The sequence below is a fragment of the Nycticebus coucang genome, chromosome 11 (genome assembly GCF_027406575.1).
Source record: "Nycticebus coucang isolate mNycCou1 chromosome 11, mNycCou1.pri, whole genome shotgun sequence".
In the NCBI taxonomy this organism is placed as follows: domain Eukaryota; kingdom Metazoa; phylum Chordata; class Mammalia; order Primates; family Lorisidae; genus Nycticebus; species Nycticebus coucang.
Window position 1 is genome coordinate 34,536,895 of NC_069790.1, and position 20,924 is coordinate 34,557,818.

A 20,924-nucleotide genomic window follows, 5' to 3' on the forward strand; every position below is an offset into this window, starting at 1 on the left:
TGAGTTCTACAAAGAAATCACTGAGATGGAAGGGAGAGATTGAAAGTGGTAGTGGGGGACTGCAGGAGAGTCGGGTGGTCAGGGCAGTTCTTATTGAGAAGGTGACATTTTGAGCAAAGACTTGAAGAAGGTGAAGGAGTGAACTATAGAAAGAAGTGGGTCTTCTCATATGAAGATCTGGGGTGGGATTGACCAAGGTAGTGGCAGGGAAGGGATGAGAAGTGGTTGGATTCTTGATTATTTTAAAGGTAGGGCATAGAGTATGAGAGAAAGAAGGAACAGAGGTAAGAATGACTTAAAATTTTCTGGCCTGAATAACTGAAAGAATGGAATTGCCCCCAAGAGGAGTGGGAGTAGTTTGGGGTTTAGCATTGGGAACTCAGCTGAGGAAATGTCAAGATTTCGATGTTTATTAGACCCCAAGGGGAGATGTCAGTTGTATGTATGAATCTGGAGTTAAAGAGAGACATTTAGCCTTGAGACATATGTTCAATAATTGCCTTTTGGTGACATAAATGTCACCAAAGCTGTGACAATAGATAAGATCATCAAGAAATTGAGTGAAGAGACAGAAGTTGAGTCCTGTAGTGAGTCAATATTGAGAGGCCAGGAGCTGGGAAAGTGGAAGCAAAGTAGACTGAAAGGAAGGGAACAGAGAGGTAGAGAAAAACCAGAAGAGTCTGATGTTTGGTGTCCTGGATGTCATGAAAAATTTATAGGAAATGGACTCCCACATCAATTGCTGCTGAAATGTAAAGTCAATCAACCACTGGCTGAAATTGACCATTGGCTTGAGAAATGTGGGGGTCTTGACAAGAGCAGTTTGGGTATATTGGAGATATGAAAGCAGATAAGAGAGCAAGAGAGGAAAGATACTGGAGACAACTCTTTGTGAAGTTTCATTGCAAAGGGGACTAGAATGAGGGGAGTAACTGGTGAGCAAAATGGGATCAAGAGAAGTATCTCTTGGGCATGGTGGCTCACACCTGTTATCCTAGCACTCTGAGAGGCTGAGGCCAGTGGATTGCTTGAACTCAGGAGTTCAAGATCAGTCGGAGCAAGAGCTAGACACAGTCTTTACTAAAAATAGAAAAAACTAGCTAGGTGTGGTGGTGCATGCCTATGAGGGAAAGAGCCAGGGAAGTAAGTGGGACAGAACATTTGACACAGAGAAGAGTCTGATATGAAGACTGCAGGGCGAGATTGACCAAGCTAGTCAAGAGAGGCTGAGGCAAGAGGATTGATCAAGCCCAAGAATGTGAGGTTGCTGTGAGCTATGGTATCAACCAGGGTGGCAGAATGAGAGACTCTGTCTCTAAAAAAAACAAGAGAGAGAGAGAGAGAGAGGTGTCTTTTAACAGGGGGAATGAAGGAGCTTGATAGTCTATTAAATCAGGGAGAAGGAAAAAATGACAACGAAGAAGAGAGTTAATAGAAGCTTTTACATATTTTAGAGTTTATCCCCTTGGGAAATTAGTTGCAAAAGATTAATCTGTTTGTCATCTATCTTTTGACTTTGTTTAATGTGTTGTTTTTTGTCTTACAGAAGTTTTAAATTTATAGTTGAATGTATCAGTCTTGTCATGTGGGCTTCTAAGTTTTGAATTTATGAGGTGTTCCACACACTACAGCAGAGTTCATGAAATACAGCCTACAGGCCAAATCTAGGCTTTCCTTTATTTTTGCAAATAAAGTTTTATTGGAACACAGCTACCCTCATTTGTTTACATAATGTCTATGGTTGTTTTTGTACTCCAGTGGCAGAACTGAGTACTTGTGACTGTAACCATATGGCCACAAACCTAAAATACTTGCTGTTTAACCCTGTATGCAAAAAGATTACCAACCCCTGCTCTATGGTAAAAAAGAAATTAATTTATCTGTGCTTCGTTTTTTTCTTGTGCTTTTATGATTAATTTATTTTTTTCTTCCCCCATTCCTTTTTTCTTTCTTTCTTTTTTTTTGGAGGGGAGGACACCATACACTGGTTTTATAGACCATTTGACATATTTTCATCACATTGGTTAACATAGCCTTCCTGGCATTTTCTTAGTTATTGCGTTAAGACATTTATATTCTACATTTACTAAGTATCACATATACCCTTGTAAGATGCACCATAGGTGTAGTCCCACCAATCACCCTCCCTCCCCCCATCCTCCCCCGTCCCTCCCCTCTCTCTCCCTCTTCCCTATATTCTTAGGTTATAACTGGGTTATAGCTTTCATATGAAAGCCATAAATTAGTTTCCTAGTACGGCCGAGTACATTGGATACATTTTCTTCCATTCTTGAGATACTTTACTAAGAAGAATATGTTCCAGCTCCATCCATGTAAACATGTAAGAGGTAAAGTCTCTATCTTTCTTTAAGGCTGCATATTCCATGGTGTACATATACCACAATTTATTAATCCATTCGTGGATCAATGGGCACTTGGGCTTTTTCCACGACTTTGCAATTATGAATTGGGCTGCAATAAAAATTCTGGTACAAATATCTTTGTTATAATGTGATTTTTGGTCTTCTGGGTATATACCTAGTAGAGGAATTGTAGGATTGAATGGCAAGTCTATTTTTAGATCTCTAAGTGTTCTCCACACATCTTTCCAAAAGGAATGTATTAATTTGCATTCCCACCAGCAGTGTAGAAGTGTTCCCTTTTCTCCACATCCACACCAACATCTCTGATCTTGGGATTTGTGATACGGGCTAATCTTACTGGAGTTAGATGATATCTCAAAGTAGTTTTGATTTGCATTTCTCTGATGATTAAGGATGATGAGGATTTTTTCATATGTCTGTAGACTGTGTGTCTGTCTTCTTCAGAGAAGTTTCTCTTCAAGTCCCTTGCCCAGCCTGCGATGGGATCACTTGTTCTTTTCTTGCTTATACATTTGAGTTCTCTGTGGATTCTGGTTATTAAATCTTTGTCAGAGACATCACCTGCAAATATCTTCTCTCATTCTGAGGGCTGTCTGCTTGCTTTACTTACTGTGTTCTTGGATGTGCAGAAGTTTTTAGTTTGATCAGGTCCCAGTAGTGTATTTTTGAAGCCGCTTCAATTGCCTGGGGGGGTCATCCTCATAAAATATTCACTCAGACCGATTTCTTCAAGACTTTTCCCTGCAATCTCTTCTAGTATTTTCATAGTTTCATGTCTTAAGTTTAAATCTTTAATCCAGTGAGAGTCTATCTTAGTTAGTGGTGAAAGGTGTGGGTCCAGTTTCAGTCTTCTACAGGTTGCCAGCCAGTTTACCCAGCACCGTTTGTTAAATAGGGAATCTTTTCCCCACTGAATGTTTTTAATTGGCTTGTCAAAGATCAAATAACCATAAGTAGCTGGGTTCATCTCTTGGTTCTCTATTCTATTCCATACATCTACCTCTCTGTTTTTGTGCCAGTACCATGCTATTTGATCACTATTGATTTATAGTATTGTCTGAGGTCTGGTAGCGTGATTCCTCCTGCTTTGTTTTTATTTCTGAGGAATGTCTTGGCTATTCGAGGTTTCTCTAATTCCATATAAAATGAAGTATTATTTTTTCAAGATCTTTAAAGTATGACAGGGGAGCTTTAATAGAGATTGCATTAAAATTGTATATTGCTTTGGGTAGTATAGACATTTTAACAATGTTGATTCTTCCCAGCCATGAGCATGGTATGTTTTTCCATTTGTTAGCATTTTCAGCTATTTCTTTTTTTAGAGTTTCATAGTTCTCTTTATAGAGATCTTTCACGTCCTTTGTTAGATAAACTCCCAAATATTTCATCTTCTTTGGCACTACTGTGAATGCAATAGAGTCGTTGACTGTTTTTTCAGCTTGACTATTGTTGGTATATATAAAGGCTACCAATTTGTGAATGTTGATTTTGTAACCTGAGATACATCTGTATTCCTTGATCACTTCTAAGAGTTTTGTAGTAGAATCCCTGGTGTTTTCCAGATATACAATCATATCATCTGTGGAGAGCGAAAGTTTGATCTCTTCTGACCCTGTATGGATACCCTTGATCGCCTTTTCTTCCCTGATTGTGAAGGCTAAAACTTCCATTACGATGTTAAAGAGCAGTGGAGACAATGGGCAACTTTGCCTGGTTCCTGATCTGAATGGAAATGATTTCAATTTAACTTCATTCCCTATGATATTGGCTGTGGGTTTGCTGTAAATGGCCTCTGTCAGTTTAAGAAATGTCCCTTCTATATCAATATTCTTAAATGTTCTGATCATGAAGGACGTTGGGTATTATCAAAAGCTTTTCTGCATCAATTGAGAGAATCATATGGTCTTTGTTTTTTAATTTGTTTACGTGCTGAATTATATTTATAGATTTACGTATATTGAACCAGCCTTGACTCCCTGGGATAAAACTGACTCCATGTTTTTGTATGAGTATGCAGATTCCTGTTGTTACTGAGTTCAACTTTTATTCCATGGTGGTCTGAAAAGATGCAAGGAATAATTTCTATTCCTTTAAATTTACTGAGGTTACACTTGTGACCTAAGATGTGATTGATTTTGGAGTATGTTCCGTAGGCTGATGAGAAGTATGTGTATTCAGTTTTGTTGGGATGAAATGTTCCATATATGTCTGCTAAATCCAATGTTGGATGGTTAGGTTTAAATCTAAAATTTCTTTGCTCAGCTTCTTATTGGAGGATCTATCCAACACTGCCAAAGGAGTGTTAAAATCTCTTACTATTATGGAGCTGGAAGAAATCAACTTGCTTATCTGTTAGAGTTTCTCTTATAAATTGAGACGCATTCTGGTTGGGTGCCTAAATATTAATAATTGAAAACTCATCATACTGAGTATTACCCTTAACAAATATGAAGTGACCATTCTTTTCTTTTCTTACTTTTGTTGGTTTTAATGCCTATTGTATCTGCAAATAGAATTGCAACACCTGCTTTTTTCTGATTACCATTTGCCTGAAATATGGACAACCATCCTTTCACCCTGAATCTATATTTATCTTTTAAGGTAAGATGTGATTCTTGTATGCAGCAAATATCTGGCCTGAGTTTTTGTATCCAGTCAGCCAACCTGTGCCTCTTTAGAGGACAGTTTAAGCCATTCACATTCATGGAGAATATTGATAAGTCTTGTAAAATTTTGGGTATCGAGTTTTTCCAAAGTCCAGTGGACATTTTTAATCTTTTTGCCACTGTGGAAGTTGGAGTTTGATGTAAAGTTTCTTAGCGAGTTTGCTTTTATGGTAGAGGATTGAGCTGTTCATTACAGAGATAGGTCAGAGAATATCCTGAAGAGCTGTTTTGGTTATGGCAAATTTCTTCAATTTGTGAATGTCATTAAAGTATTTAATTTCTCCATCATAAATGAAACTCAGTTTAGCTGGATACAGGAACCGTGGTTGAACATTATTTTGTTTTAGGAGATTAAAAGTCAATGACCACCCTCTTCTGGCTTGAAAGGTTTCAGCAGAGAGATCTGCAGTCATTCTTATATTCTTCCCTTTGTAGGTTATGGTTTTCTTATGTCTGAATGCTTTCAGAATTTTCTCCTTCATATTATTTTTATTGAAGTTAATTATGATGTGCCTGGGGGAAGTCTTATTCGGGTTGAGTTGTGCTGGCATTCTGAAATTGTCTGCTATCTGAATTTCAGAATCTCTTAGCATGTCTGGAAAATTTTCTTTCATAATTTCATGGAGATGGGCCTCTGTGCCTTGTGAAGCCACTTCATCGCTTTCAGGGATTACAATGAGGCAGATATTAGACTTCTTCGAATTATCCCAGAGCTCTCTGAGAGAATGATCCATTTTTGCTCTCCATTTCTCTTCCTCTTTGAGAGTTTGGGAGCATTCAAAAGCTTTGTCTTCAATGTCAGAAATACTTTCTTCTGCTTGCTCCACTCTGTCACTGAGGGCTTCTACTGTATTTTTCAGATCTTTGAGGGCTGAAAATTCTTGCTTCAATGTGTCAAAATCTTTGGTCATTTTTGTCTTTAAATTCATTGAATTCTGAGACTTTTGAATTTCTCTTCGAATTTCTAATTCCAACTTTTGAATTGCTCCTCGAATTTCTAATTCCAAATTTTCCTACATTCTATTAATCTTGTTTGCAATCCAAATTCTGAATTCGATTTCTGACATCTCTGCCATCTGTTTATGAATGGGATCTTTAGTTACATATGCCATATCTTTCCTTGAGGGGGTTGATCTACTCTGGTTATTCATGTTACCAGAGTTTTTCTGCTAATTCCCCCCCATGATTATTTTATACTGTTTGATTAGATGAGTGGATAAAGAAAAGTTGGGTTCAGGGCTCCATTTGTAGTGATTAACCAGGCCTTTGCCCAAAAGCTGGGACTGGTGTCTGTACCTTTTCCCCTGGAGCTTTGCTGAGGACCTGTACAGTGCTGCGACCTGAGGAACTGGGGACCTGCTTGGTGTGGTGGGGCTTAGTGGCTCTGTCTTGTTTTCAACTGGTCTCTGTGTGACCCTAGTGAAACAGTTACTCTGGGTTGAAGTCTGAGCTGTGGGGAAACACCCGCAATTAAGTCACCCGCCCCCCACAGGCAACAATTGGAAAAGGAAAATCAAACCCTCCTACAACCACACACCAGGGTACGACTTGGTTAGTCCTCCTGCTATTGGCTCAGTTCACAGGTCCAACTCAATTGTCTCATTCAGCACCTGTCTCAGGTGGAAGAGTTCTCTGGCAACTAGATCACAGGGGTCTGCTGACAACTCAGATATGACTTGCTCTGGTGCTCTGTGAGGTCAGGAGGACCCACCCAGCAAATAGATTAGTCTGGGAAGGTTGATGCCTCTTTCCCAACCTTGCACCTCTGTCACACCAGTCAGTGATAACCCCGTAGGGCTGTGACCCAGTTGCCTGTAATGAGCAGGTACACCAGGGAACAGAACAACTTTTTGTTTCTGTCCCTGGTAAATTCCTCTGTAGAAAAGAAGCTGTTTTGAGTTCACGGAACCTGTGCCTCAGGCCCTGTCTGTGCCGTTGTCCAGTCTCAGCTGTAGTTTGTATTTGCAGCATGGTTACCTGTCAGTTCCAGCCTCTGCCTACCCTCCTTTGTTTATGCTGATGATCCCCTGTGGGGCTCGGTACGTCTTAGGCTCAGTAAAGCGGTCCTCTGGGTCAGCCCTGCCCTGGGAGTCTGCTTGCACTGCACGTGTGTTTTCTAGTCCCTCTGCTCCACCCAGGCGGGCACCGCCTCAGGCAAACCCTTTACTCATGGGGCCTGTGTTTCCATCCCAGATCTTTTCCGCCGGTGGTTGCCACCTGAGTAGATACTCAGCCTCCTCTGGTTGCCCAGAGAGACAGGGGGTGTGACTCCAGAATATCCAGGGGTGAGCCCTATTGTTGCCCAAAATGGATGCTGCTCTGCGCCCTAGGGCACCGCCACTCCTGTGTAGTTCCCTCTCAGCCGACCATCCTCTCCTCACTCCCATGCCACAGAATCAGCACTGATCACCAGCAGTCCAGGCCCTGTCCACCCCTTCAAGAAAACATTCAAGAATCTGTACTCCTGGGGAACAGGCCTCCATACCTCAGAGTGGGAGTGGAGGGCAGTGCTGGGAGCTCAGAATTGCAGGCAGAGAGTATATACAGTTTTACACAGTTTTATGCCTGGAGGAGAGTGCCATGGCACCCTAGTAGAGGAAGTAGGTCCAGTTTTTAGAGGGTTTCTCTCAAGAAGTATAATGGGAGGACTTTTGAACTCTGCTCATTTGTTTACAGGGTACTCAGAGCCCATTCTCATGGGGGACTCCCGTCCGCTTGGTGATGGATTTTGTACCTTTTGTTTGTATCCTTGGGGTTGTAGCTTGTCTCAGCAGGGTTGATTTCCATTCTTCAACCTTCTCTCTTGGCGCAGCTCTAGTCCACCAGGTTACTTGCTAAATTTCTGTCCTTTAACTCTCCTTCTGGACAGGAACCTCTGTGAAAGCTGGCTTCAGTCAGCTATCTTGTCTCCGCCCCTTCTTTCTTTTTCTTGTAATTTTCTTTTTTTACATTAAAACTTGAAATTTATCTTTGTATAGTGAATAAACTAAGGTTTCAATGTTTTCTCTCTAAACTGGCTATTCTTTTTCTCAATATCATTTATTGAAAAGTCCATAATTTGTCCAGCTTTGGAATGCCAGCTTCAGTATATATATAATACATTCTTATGAGTATTTGTGTTGATTTTTGGATTTTCTGTTTTATTCATTTGGTCTCTCTGTCTGTATAACTATAAGAACCCCACTGCTTTAGTTATACAGACCTAGGGCTTATTGTACATGCCCATTATTATTCTCTGTTTTATAGAGGGTATTATTTCTAGTAATTTTTTTGTAGGCTGCATACATTTTTAATATTCTAGATCTTATTTTATGTAATGTGGGGTTTTGTTTATTTTTATAGAATCTCTTGCGTTTCTTTTGTTTTCTATCCATTGGTTTATGATCTATGATAGTTTTTCATTTCCTGTTTTGGCAATTTGGAAAGCATATGATCTGTTTTATTTTCTCTAGTGTTTCTCTTAACGAATTTGAATAATTTGAACTGAACAATAGTTGCGATTTTGGCTGCCCATCTAGTTGTCACTCCTTCCTTATTCTTTGCTAACAGACCTGGATTTAGTTCTGCTACTTTTTTCTTATTATTTATTTATTTATTTATTATTGTTGAGTATTCATTGCTGGATTTAGTTCTGACTTCAGTGTTTTCAGCTAAAGGGCTAGATTATGATGACTCTCTAACCTTTAGAAATGATTGGTTCAGGGTTGAATATGGGATACATTTCTAGCCAAGAAATATCAAGATAAATCATCTGGTGGTTTTTAAGAAAGTGATTTCTCTCTGACAAAAAGAAACATGTCCTTGGCCATAACTCTCTTCTATTACTGCTTTGGATATGAGTGAGATGTGATGCTTAGTGCTATGGCAGCCATCTTGTGGTCATGAAGAGTAATACTGCAGACACACTGAGGCTGGCAGAAGGCAAGGACCAAAAGGGCTTAGATCCTTGATGAAATCAGTGAGCTCCTAAGCTACTTTTGGGACTGACTACTTCTGAATGTCTCATTAAGTAAATGTTAGCTAGATTTTCAGCTACTTGCAGTCAAAAGCATTCTTAATTATTAAGCTGCTTTAACTTCGAATTCTTGACTTCTGCCATATTATTCTTGTTATTTTGTTATTTTTTATTTTCAAGGTTTTTTAAATCAGGGAAATCTCTATTGGGGCCTTATATTTATCTTTCTATTTGTAATAGATTTTCCACGATTGCCTTCTTGTGCTATCTAGACTCCTTTTGTATCCTTTTCTCAAAGACCTGATTTAAGCCTGCTGTATTCACAAACTGTGTTACATCTGCTTTTCTATTGTCTGAGAGGGTGGCAAGAATGGGAGTGAGTGTGTTTAGGGAGGAAGGGTGGAACCAGGGCCATGGACATCACATCTGGGGGATTTTGACATTGCTTTCTCTATACTTTAGCTAAAGGTTCTATACTGAGGTTTACTCTGTATAGTTGGAGATGTTTCTTTCTAATCCTGTGAAAAAAGCCTTTTGCTTTCACATTGTTCACCAGATTCCAGGTGCAACCAGAGCCTTCTCTTTTCTCAAAGACAAACTTCCTTAGGTGAATATTTCCTCCCCCTCCTCTCCCTGCTTGCCTGTCCTGGACCCCTCTAGGATATAGGTGGAAAGGCATGAAAAAAATGGGCAAATCAAAAGTTCATTCCACTGAATATTTATTTTTCTTTCATGGTGAAGATAGGTGACCATTTAAAGGAATTCTGAATCTCTTCTTTTGAGCTTCCACTCCAACTCCCATACCTCACACAGTTCTTCTTCTTTGCAAAAAAGGACTGTGAGTTTTTTTCCAGAACATTGTCTCTATCTCTTCATTTTCTTGTCCCTTGTACTACTTTGGAGGAGTCAAGTATAAGCTACAATCAGTTTATGGTATCTTCTCTCTGTGCATTATATTTTATAACTGGTATGGTATGAGGTGATTCCCCTTACCTACTTTGGAAGTTTCTGAAATTATTTTATTTTTTCTTATTCTTACTTATTTTTTGTGTATTTTGATAAATTTTGAAGAAGAGAAATTTCTTGATTCTATATTTTCTTTCCCAGATTTCTCAGTGAAATTGAAACAGAATTCACAGATAATACTGCTTATATTGCTATGTACTTTTAGCAGTGTCTAGAAGTACATGTGCAAGAGACTTGTGGCAATTATTAAAATTATTTGGGCCAAAATTACCTCAAATTTTTTCTGAAACATCCAGATAATTGCAGAAATTCTTTTAAATTTGAAAGTATTCTGATAATAGCTGCAATTCTCTTCTCTACTTTGCATGTGCAGGCACAAACTGAAGGTTCTGAAATAGTACCCATCATGCTGAGTTGAAACTGGCTTTGTGCTATTCTGACCAGTTAGTTTTTTATTCTTACTGTTACTGGTGCAAGTTCCATTCTTCTAGTTGCACCAGCCCATACAGTAGCAGAATGCTTATTTTGCTGAGAATAGAACCTTGAATGTGATTATGGGAATAACAAGCACGTTTTGTCACCTTGAATGCAGATTTCCTAAGAAGGTATTGCTCTCCTATGGTTGAAATACTGTGTAGAGCAACACGCACCTCAGGTGACAGACGGCATGGACTACTTGCAGGCTTGTTGAGCATCTTGTCTTCCCAGAATCTGTTTCTGATAGGTTGGGTTTAAAGAAAGTTCAGTCTCTGGCACAAGAATGAATTATTTCCATTTTATAGATTGTTGTGTATATCATGGATTTGATGTCCCTCAAGACCTACTGCAGAACCCTTTGAGATTCCTAGGACACGGGGCTGGGGGCAGTGACTCATGCCTGTAATCCTCACACTCTGGAAGGCCGAGGTGGGTGAATTGCTTGAGCTTACGAGTTCGAGACCAGCCTGAGCAAAAGTGAAACCCCGTCTCTACTAAAAGAATAGAAAAACCGAGGCAAGAGGATCTCTATGACATTATTGCACTCTACCCAGGGCAACAAGGAGACTGTCTTAAAAAGAAAAACAAAACAAACAAACTAACAACAACAACAAAACAGATTCCTACGATGCCAGAGACAGGAAAAGGGCTATCAGTTTCTCAGCCTCACTTACCAGTGAGATTCAGATGTGATTTAGATCAGATCCTATTGCTTGTGACTTTGATTCAAAATTGAGTTGTAACACTATTGAGATGTCACAGTTTCTCCATGTATAAGATTAAACAAAAAATGTTTTCTACAACCCTGAGTTATGACAGGATTAAGTTACACACAGAGAGAAAAGGCTGTGGGTATCTTCTTCCTAGCCCAACCTGAAGCAGAGGCAATGTGGTTTGTAGCAGATAGCCCTGGTGGAAGATTCCAGATTCTGCAACTTCCTGACTGAGGCAAAGGCCATGGCATCACACTCTTAGCCTGGTTCTATGGGGAGGTTTTAGGAGTTGTTTCTGGAGACTCAACCTGAAGTCTGCTTCTTTGCACTCACTCCCAAAGACTCAACCCTTTAATAAATCCCTTTCTGCTTGAAGTCACTTGAACAAATTCTGAGGCCTGAAACTAAGAAATCTAAGCAATAGCAGGACCGTGTGAGAGACTGTTAAGTTCGAATTTTGTCACCACAAATTGGTTCTCTCACGTCTCAGAGGTGGGAAACTCCTGCCTCTAGGAAGTGTTTCCCCTACTCCACTTTAACTGAGGGAGTGAGGAGAATAGGGGATCATTCCTCCTGTTGGAAGGACTGCTGGTGCCTCAAAGTATATCATGAAGGGCCATGTGGCACCACAGACCTCCCTGTCATTACTAATAGAAATGTTCCGTCACAAATTTATCCTCTTCTTCTCTCTCACAGGGTACCCTCTCTACAATAAGAGCATCATATCTAGTAGAATGGCTTGGCTGAAAGTAATAGAAAATTCAGGTTCCAGTATCTAAAGCCATGAAGAAAATTTATAATCTCATAATAGAAGAAGCCCAAAGATAGAGCATCTCTACTAACAGTTAACTCAGCTGCTCAATTATGTCATCAGGGTACAGGCTCTTCCCATCCTTCTGCTCTGCTGTCAAGACAAGATAGCTTTGACTCAGAGCCCAACTCCCCACAGGGAAGTTGAATGTTCACCTCAACTCTGGTTTCATTCAGACACCTTGACATCCTTTCCAAGAAAGGTGTTCATTTTTATATGTGGTTCCTTTTTGTTTGTTTGCTTTAATAAATGAAGAATCTTTGTGGTAGATGCTCTTAGCAGCCACCTTTTCCTTTTTTCCTGATTTTATGCCTATGCCTAAATCATTCCCTGGGAAGAATGGGAGCTCAGCAGCTAAATTTGGCCACCCAGAATTGACCATAGATTGGGACATGGAGTCACTTTTCTCTGAGTGTGAATGCCGGAATAAAAAATTTTATTGTGACAGCTGAGTCATAACTGACAATGTCACTGTTCCACTGTTTGATGGATTTTGTTTTATGTTTTTAATCTTGAGATTTTTTTCCTTTTTTCTTTTTGGTGAAAAAGTAGTATGTTCATAAGTAGGAATATTAACCAGCAAGAAAAAGCTCACAGTTAAAAGAACTCTACCTATCCTTATGTTCTAACTTACACAAAAATTATAAAATACAGTTAAGAAAAAAATGTAAAAGTTCTAAGTAAAGGGAGAAAATCAGCATATTCACAGATTGAAAGCACTGATGTTGAAACAATTCTTCTCAGACTGACCTATCGTTTTAATACGATCCCAGTTAAGACCCAGCAAAGTGTTTCTAAGAAATGAACAATTTGTTTGTAATGTTTGTGTGAAAACGCAAAGGACATAATACTCAGGATAACCATAAGGAAGAAAAAGCTGAAGCCTATGTACACAGGGTATTCTGATTTATTATAAAGCACAGTCATTAGGACAGCATAGTTAGTGTTGGTACTAGAAAATGTAATTAAAGAAAAGGAATAGAATAGTCACAAAACATATCCACACATATCCAATGACTCCATTATGACATAGTTTTAGTATGTCTGAAAAAAATGGTCTTTAAAATAAATAGTACTGATCCAATTGGCTATCAATTTTAGAAGGTGTACTATACTTACCTCTATTTGCTTATGACAGTTTTATTTCTTCTTACCTATATCTCATAATTTTTATATATAAATTTTCCAAATTAATAAAGTTCATTTACTAGTTTCCTAAGAGATTTTATTACAAATAGATTCTGAATCTTACGAAATCCTGCTTTTATATCTGTTGGCATGATCTGATGATCTGATTTTTTTATTTTATCTTTTTTTCTTTTAATTGTTGGGGATTTGTTGAGGGTACAATAAGCCAGGTTACACTGACTGCATTTGTTTGGCAAAGTCCCTCTTGCAATGGTGCCTTGCCCCCAAAAGGTGTGGCACACACCAAGGCCCCCCCCTCCTTCCCCCTCTTTGCTCTTCCTTTCCCCACCCCTCCCTCCTTCTTTCTCTTTCTGCTCTCCCCTTCCCGCACCCCCACCGTGACCTTAATTGTCATTAATTGTCCTCATATCAAAATTGAGTACATAGGATTCATGCTTCTCCATTCTTGTGATGCTTTACTAAGAATAATGTCTTCCACTTCTGTCCAGGTTAATACGAAGGATGTAAAGTCTCCATTTTTTTTTTATTAGTATTAGATCATAGCTGTGTACATTAATGCAATCATGGGCACCATGCACTGGTTTTATAAACAGTTCGACACATTTTCATCACACTGGTTAACATAGCATTCCTGGCATTTTCTTAGTTATTGTGCTAAGACAATCATATTCTGCATTCACTAAGTTTCACATGTACCCTTGTAAGATGCACCACAGGTGTAATCCCACCAATCCCCCTCCCTCTGCCCAACTCCCCCCTCCCTCCCCTTTCTCTCTCCCTTCCCCATATTCTTAGGTTATAACTGGGTTACAGCTTTCCTATGAAAGCCATAAATTAGTTTCCTAGTAGAGCTGAGTACATTGGATACCTTTTCTTCCATTCTTGAGATACTTTACTAAGAAAAATATGCTCCAGCTCCATCCATGTAAACATGAAAGAGGTAAAGTCTCCATCTTTCTTTAAAGCTGCGTAATATTCCATGGTGTACATATACCACAATTTATTGATCCATTCGTGGATTGATGGGCACCTTGGCTTTTTCCATGACTTAGCAATTGTGAATTGGGCTGCAATAAACATTCTGGTACAAATATCTTTGTTATAATGTGATTTTTGGTCTTCTGGGTCCATTTTTTTAAATGGCTGAATAGTATTCCATGGTATACATACACCAAAGCTTGTTAATCCATTCCTGGGTTGGTGGGCATGGGTTGTTCCCACATTTTCGCTATTGTAAATTAAACTGCAATAAACAGTCTAGTACAAGTGTCCTTATGATAAAAGGATTTTTTTCCTTCTGGGTAGATGCCCAATAATGGGATTGCAGGATCAAATGGGAGGTCTAGCTTGAGTGCTTTGAGGTTTCTCCATACTTCCTTCCAGAAAGGTTGTACTAGTTTGCAGTCCCACCAAAAGTGTAAAAGTGTTCCCTTCTCTCCACATCCATGCCAGCATCTGCAGTTTTGAGATTTTGTAATGTGGGCCATTCTTGCTGGGGTTAGATGGTATCTCAGGGTTGTTTTGATTTGCATTTCTCTAAGGATAGGAATGATGAACATTTTGTCATGTTTGCTAGCCATTCATCTATCTTCTTTAGAGAAGGTTCTATTCATGTCTCTTGCCCATTGATAAAAGGGATTTTTGGCTTTTTTCATGTGGATTAATTTGAGTTCTCTATAGATCCTAGTTATCAAGCTTTTGTCTGATTGAAAATATGCAAATATCCTTTCCCATTGTGTAGGTTGTCTATTTGCTTTGGTTGTTGTCTCCTTAGCTGTGAGAAGCTTTTCAGTTTAATGAAGTCCCATTTCTGTATTTTTGTTGTTGTTGAAATTGCCATGGCAGTCTTCTTCATGAAGTCTTTCCCCAAGCCAATATCTTCCAGTGTTTTTTCTATGCTTTCTTTGAGGATTTTTATTGTTTCATGCCTTAAATTTAAGTCCTTTATCCATCTTGAATCAATTTTTGTGAGTGGAGAAAGGTGTGGGTCCAGTTTCAGTCTTTTACATGTGGATATCCAGCTCTCCCAACACCATTTATTGAATATGGAGACTTTCCCCCAAGGTATGTTCTTGTTTGGTTTATCAAAGACACAGTGGTAGTAAGTTGTTGGTTTCATTTCCTGGTTTTCTATTCAATTCCAAGTATCCATGTCTCTGTTTTTGTGCCAGTACCATGCTGTCTTGACCACTATGGCTTTGTAGTACAGCCTAAAATCTGGTATGGTGATGCCCCCAGCTTTATTTTTATTACTAAGAACTGCTTTAGCTATACGGGTTTTTTTCTGGCTCCATACAAAAAGCAGAATCATTTTTTCCAAATCTTGAAAGTATGATGTTGGTATTTTAATAGGAATGGCATTAAATAGGTAGATTGCTTTGGGTATTTTATCTTATTAATGTGTCAAATTACATTGATTAGTTCTCAAGTCCTAAAACTTCTGCATTCCTCAAGTAAACGGCACTTAGTGATAATGTAGCAACCATTTTATATGGCACAGGATTAAATTTACTGTACTTACAAAAATTCTTATATGTATTTCATGACAGAGCTTGGCATGTTTTCCTTCAATCATTCATGTCCTTTTCAGATTTTGATGTAGAAATTTTGCTGGCATCACAAAATACATTGAGAAGTACTCCTTCTTTTTCTTTTACTTAGAAAGAATATCAGGAACCATCTATTGATAAAGTCATTTGGACCAGGGAAATTTTTTTAGAAAATTTTTTAAGTTCAATTTATTTACTAGATACAGAATGATTTAAGTTTTCAAATTTCTATTTGTCAATTTTGGTAGGGTCTGTTTTTATAGGAAATTTCTCGTTTTCTCTATATTTCTAAATGTATCAGCATAAATAGTTCCTGTTATCCTCTTATTATTTTTAATAAGTCTAGCATCTGTAGTGATATACCCCTTCTCATTTCTGATATTAATAATTTGTGACTTGTCCCTTTTTTGATCTGTTTTCTAGATGTCCAGTAAATTTACTAATCTCTTCAATTAACAAAATTTTAGTTTTTTTAACTTTATATAATGCTTCATTTTTAATTTCATTAATTTCTTCTCTTTTTTTTTTTTTTCTTTGTTTGAGACAGAGTCTCAAGCTATTGCCCTGGGTAGAACGCCGTGGTTCAGCTCACAGCAACCTCAAACTCTTGGGCTTAAGTGATTCTCTTGCCTCAGCCTCCCAAGTAGCTTGAACCTGCCACAACACCTGGCTATTTTTTTGTTGTTGCAGTTATCATTGGTGTTTTAGCTGGCCTGGGCTGTGTTTGAACCTGCCAGCCTCAGTATATGGGGCTGGCACCCTACCTACTGAGCTATGGTCGCTGCTGCTGCCCTCTTCTCTTATTTTTAAACTGTTTGGGTTCAATTTGCTGTTCGTTTTCTAACTTCTTGTGTCTAATGCTTTCTTAAATAATTGCCATTTCAACCTTCCTTCTTTGTGAGATATGTATTTATCACTATCAATTCCCTTTATAAATGCAACCTTAGCTACTTCCCATGAGTTTTAATATTTTCATATTGAATTTTCATTATCATTCAGGAGAAAATATCTTCTAACTTTCATTAGACTTTTTCCTTTAACCCATACTATTATCATAATTTTTTTTGGCTTGGCTTTATTTTTTAATTGTTTTTATTAAATCATAACTGTGTACATTTTGCTTTGATGTGTCTCCAGGTGACAATGTGCCAGAATTCAGAAAGAAATTTGTTTTGCTGATATGTTTTAGCCTCAGTATACCCTTTTCCACACCCTCTGCTGGCCATTTATTTTATTCTTAGGAGAGGAACTAGGTTAGATGACTTAAAATACAGTAGTAAAACTTCCTTGAATCATTCTGCTTGGTTAATGTCATTGAGTTATCCAACTAAGGCACATTATAGGTCACATTCTGGGCCTTCAAAAGCACTCCATACAAAGTCAGTATTTCATCTATTTATCTTCTTCAAGTGGACCTCTTTGCTGACTCATGTCAGCTTTGAGCTCAGATTAGCATGTGAACTTTACCCTGCAGAACTTTGGTTTAGCGTACCTGTTCCATTCTTGATTTCACCTTTGATTCACAGACTGAGCTATAAAGTTGGGGTTATGGTTTACACAAGTACCATAAAACCTAATGAACATGGACTTACTACACAAGGAAAAGATTTATTTATTTGCCTCATGTGAGAAATCTGGGCATAAGCAGATCAGGCCTAGTACAGCAGCTCCAGGGTACCATCCAGGGCCTGAGCGCTTTCCTGCTCTACCGCCTCGAGATGACCAATATGCCTCCAGCATCAAGCTCAAGTTCTAGTCAGGAAGAACCAGGAAGCAGAAGAGGCAGAACCAGCCAACTTGAGCTTGTATTTCATTCATCAGATCTCCCACTATCTCATCTAACTTCAAGAGAGTCTGGGAATGTGAGTTTTCACTTTCTAGCATCAATGTCAGAAGGTGTGAAAGGGGAAGTGAATGGCTTTTGAATGATCCTAGTCATAGTGCCTGCCTACTAAGTTTGGGACTTTTGGCACCTTGTCCCACTCATTGCAGGTTTCATCTTTAAGATTCATCATGAAGAGACCACAGCTACCTCTTCCCCCTCCTCTACCAAGATAAAGCAATGAAGATAAGATATAAATAGTCTGTGGTTTGCTTAGAATTTTTTTTTTTTAACGGTGGTAAAGCACAATAGCCAGATGTCAGAAAACCTGCACTCAAGTCTTGGGTAATTTAGTCTAAACTGTCTCATCTTGGGCCAGGCACTCCATCTCTCTGAGCCATAGGTTCCCACCTATAAAATGGAAGAGTTGGTCTAAAATCCTGTCCTTACCTCTTGCCTCGGTCTCAAACATCTATTATTAGAACAGTTCTCTCCCTTACTAACACAGAAGCTGGGCCCTGAGAAGAGGCTCCACCAGCCTGCCCATCATTCTCATCACCTCTTCTTTTCCAGTCACCTCCTAGGACCTCCCAGAACTTGGACAGGGGAGACCAAGAGGCATAATAGGAATTTGGGACCTTTGCAGTAAACTACATTTCTCTTCATCCTGATGTGACTTTTGGGATCACAGGAGTGACCTCCAAACTGGAAACTAGGTGATAGGCTGACCATGTGAGTGATAGTGATAGTGGTGGGGTTTCTTCATAGCCATGGTTTTGGGGAAAGCTTGGTGCTGAGTCAGCTCTCTGGGTCTCTTGTAATGTACTTTAATGTTCATCTCATCTCCTCAAAATGAGGAAGGTCTATCCCTTTCTCTATGGCCCATTATTCTTTAGCTAGAGTATTCATGGAATGAGTCAGGGGATGGGGTGAATCAGACTCCTCTGAAACTACACATCTGAAAATTTTCATCTCACGCTATAAGGGATGATGAGATCATAGCAGAGATTCTTAAAGAGTTTATGGATGAATTCAGAATGTCCACAACATTGAATTTTAAAACAACATCTTTATTTTCACCATTCTTTAACTAAAATTTAGTATTTTCTGTAATTGTGAAAGTGGGCAACAACCACAGCAGCAGAAGCAGTACCTATAACTTTGACGCCAATAGAAATCATAATGAATTTCATATCATGTTAAAGTTATTGCAAAACCCACAAAATAGCATTCCACGCATGCCAATTTTAAAAGTGATTATTAGACCTCCCCACCACAAGATTTTGTTATTTAATGCTTGAGTATTAAATGTTATTTAATACTCATTAATAAAAGAGTATATATCTTACTACATCACATTACAATATTTTGATACCTATTTTTAAAAATAGTATTTTGATAATATTTAAAGATATTTTGAAAAATTTTAAAGTACTTTAATATTACTATTTTTCTTGGTGGTCCTATGCTTTTTGATAGGCATTTAAAGTATTTTCTAAGGGGGTATTTCATCAGACTAATAAATGGGATCATGACACAAAAAAAGTTTTCCAGGAACCTTGCCCTAGGGATGCAATTTACAGAATACAAAAAGGGCCGATACGGAGGAAAAACACACTTAAAATTCATGCTGGTTATCCTGCTAATCATACTATAGAGAAATTAAACATGAACCCACGTGCAAAAATTATTTCAGTCTAACCTGTATTGTTCCCAGCTTAGCTGTGCAGGTGACTGGGAAGTTGGCTGGTATCTCCAATCGCGTACCACAGCTGCCAGGAATAGAGGTGCCACCAATATCTGTGGGCCAATCACCATCACCTCTGCCTCCTGTCTGCTACCTGACCATAGGTGCCCAGCCATGCCATTAACCTCAGCGTACCCTATGAGGTGAGACCAGAGTGAGTTTCCCAAAATATAAGATACGTTATACATATAACTGACTATTTCCCCTTTTTTTCCCTATAGAAACCATGAACCCAAGGAGATTCTCTCTGTCAGGCATTGTGCTGTTTTAGGGGAGCAGTTGAGGCCTGGCAACTCAAGGTTGCAGTAAGACTGTTCTCCTTAACCTTCTAATTTGGTTTCTATTCAGTTCTGTGGACCAAGAGGATATCACAGGCTTATTTCCAAGTGTTGGGGTTTTCAAAAAGATGTTCTGATCTGTGGATAGTTGCTAGTTGAACTTTCTGTTGGGGAGAAGTGGAACCTGAGACGCCTATTCCACTGTCTTGCTGTTGTCACCCCTACAAGTATCTTAAACTCACAAATACTCTTCCTCTTTTAGAGACTTGTAATATTTATGCTCCAGGGTGCATTCTTCCTGAACCAGAGGTTATTCCTACAGTTCTTAACTTATAAACCCCTGTTTGGCCAGGGAAGTGCCACATGTATAGGAGAAAAAATACAAAAGGTCGAACAGTCTCCTTATCAATGTGTTCAGAAAGCTGAATTATTTGCTATACTAATGCTACTAAGTGATTATCCAGATCGAGAGATAAATATTATTAGTGACTCAATCTTTTGTACAATTGTAGTACAAAACATTGAGACTGTTACTTTAACTGAAAATAATTCAGAATTAAATTTGTTGTTTCACAAACTACAAAAGTTAGTAAGAACCAGAGTAAAAGGTATTTATATTACACATATTAGAGCCCATACAGGATTACCCGGACCTTTATCAGAAGGCAATCATAAGGTAGATAAATTAATAGGGTCAGTACTTACTGCCCAACAAGAACATAATATTCATCATTCTAATGCAAGATCATTAAAACAGAGACATGGCATCACTTGGCACTCTGCCAGAGCCATAGTCCGATCTTGCCCCACTTGCCAACCTTTAGTAGCACCTCCTTTACCCAAGGGAGTTAATCCTAGAGGATTGAAATCTAATCAACTATGGCAAATGGATGTGACTCAATTTCCAGAATTTGGTAAGACAAAATATATACATCATACTGTAGATACTTATTCTCATTTTTCATGGGCAACAGCATTATCATCAGAAAAAGCAGATGCTGTTATTACACATCTATTAGAATGCTTTGCTATTATGGGCAAACCTGAAACTATAAAAACAGATAATGGATCAGCATATATTTCAAATAAATGCAGAGAATTTTTTAATCTCCATCAAATAAATCACTTAACAGGTATTCCTCAAAATAGCCAGGGTCAGGCTATACTCGAAAGACAGAATAGAACATTAAAAGATATGCTCAAAAGACAGAAGGGAGAAGGGCAGTATACCACCCCCCAAAACAGATTATCTTCAGCACTATTTACTTTAAATTTTTTAAATTTGAATGATGAAAATGAAACTCCAGCATTTAAGCACTGGAGTGTGGTTACACCCTCATCTACTGACCAACCAGTATATTATAAGGACAACATCAATAATCTGTGGATCCCTGCCACTGTGGTAAA

The 20,924-nt window shown here is 38.6% G+C and overlaps 1 pseudogene; it reads right to left on the bottom strand.

The window, feature by feature from the left end:
- Window positions 1-20,924, bottom strand: part of LOC128598293 (delta(3,5)-Delta(2,4)-dienoyl-CoA isomerase, mitochondrial-like) — a 46,112-nt pseudogene that overhangs the window by 4,889 nt on the left and 20,299 nt on the right.